This window comes from Octodon degus, unplaced genomic scaffold (genome assembly GCF_000260255.1).
Source record: "Octodon degus isolate 3935 unplaced genomic scaffold, OctDeg1.0 scaffold00008, whole genome shotgun sequence".
Classification (NCBI taxonomy): domain Eukaryota; kingdom Metazoa; phylum Chordata; class Mammalia; order Rodentia; family Octodontidae; genus Octodon; species Octodon degus.
The window spans coordinates 14,742,697-14,743,990 of NW_004524584.1; positions in this window are offsets into that span (position 1 = coordinate 14,742,697).

Sequence of the window (1,294 nt, forward strand, 5' to 3'; positions counted from 1 at the left end):
GGAAGTGCTGAGAGGCACTGTGCTGGTTCCAAGGTAAATGGTAAATTCTAAGGAGATTTAACTGGCCTTGATAGATAGCAAGGAGTCAATTTTAATTAATACAGGTCTCACTTTAACTTGGTCTTGAACATCTAGCAGAAAACTACAGTCACAAGATGTATAAAACTATATACCCAGTCTTCCCTAACTGCAGTTAGGGATAGCTCTTCAGAGGAAAAATTATGGGGATTCGTGTCACTCAGGGAAATGAGATAAGAGATAGGACATGACTTAGACTGGCTGTGAGGAGAGGTGTGGGTTGCCCAGGGTCACCTCGCAGGACCCATAGGTAGGTTTTTTTTTTTTGGGGGGGGGTGTTGACAGGATATTGAATTTAGGACCTCACAGTTGCCAGACAGGCATTGAGCCATTGAATTAAACCCTTGGTTCCCCATTTGTAGTCACCCATTGAAGTTTTCCTCAAGATTAGGAAACATAAAAGGACATATAAAGATACAGATGCCAAGAAGAACTTGCTATCATGGCTTTCCACAGGGTAGCCTATTCTGTGTTCTCCAAGGTGTGCTTTTATCTTACTTTTTCCTCTTTTACTTGACAGTTCATTCTGCAGAGACAATTTCACTCTCACTCTCCAATTTATTTATTTATAGACAAGATCTCATTACGTAGTGCAAGCTGGCCTCAAATGCACAGTCATCCTCTTGCCTCAGCCTCCCAAGTGCTGGGTTTACAGGTGTATACCATCACAATATTCACTTTTACTTGTTCAAACTTTGTCATTATTTTTATTTATTTTATTTTTGTTGGTGTATTACCTATTTTTTATCTTTTATTATTTTTATTTTTGCTAATTTTCTTTAATTCTTTGTTCAAGATGAGAAAAATGTGGACTTTGACTCAAAAAGGAGACATGAAGACCACAAAATCTGGTAATGTTTGTTTGGTGGAACATGTTTAGAAGGACAAGACCCAATAACACTAGGATTGTATGCATGCCCTATCACATAGTTTTTGTTTGTTTGGTTGGTTGGTTTTGTTGTTGTCTTTATAAAATAAGGTTTCACTATGCAGCTCAAGCTGGCCTTGCACTCACTTTTTAGTCCAAACCAACCTTGAACTCACAGTAATCTTCCTGTCTCAACCTTTCAAGTGCTGGGATTATAGGTGTGCACCATCCTGCCCAGTCAAGGCATTAATTTTTTTTTCCAAAGGGACTTTTTATTTTGGTCCTATTTTTACTATTTTCTTTTTTGGTACTGGGAATCAAACTCTGGGCCTCGTGCTTGCTAGGCAG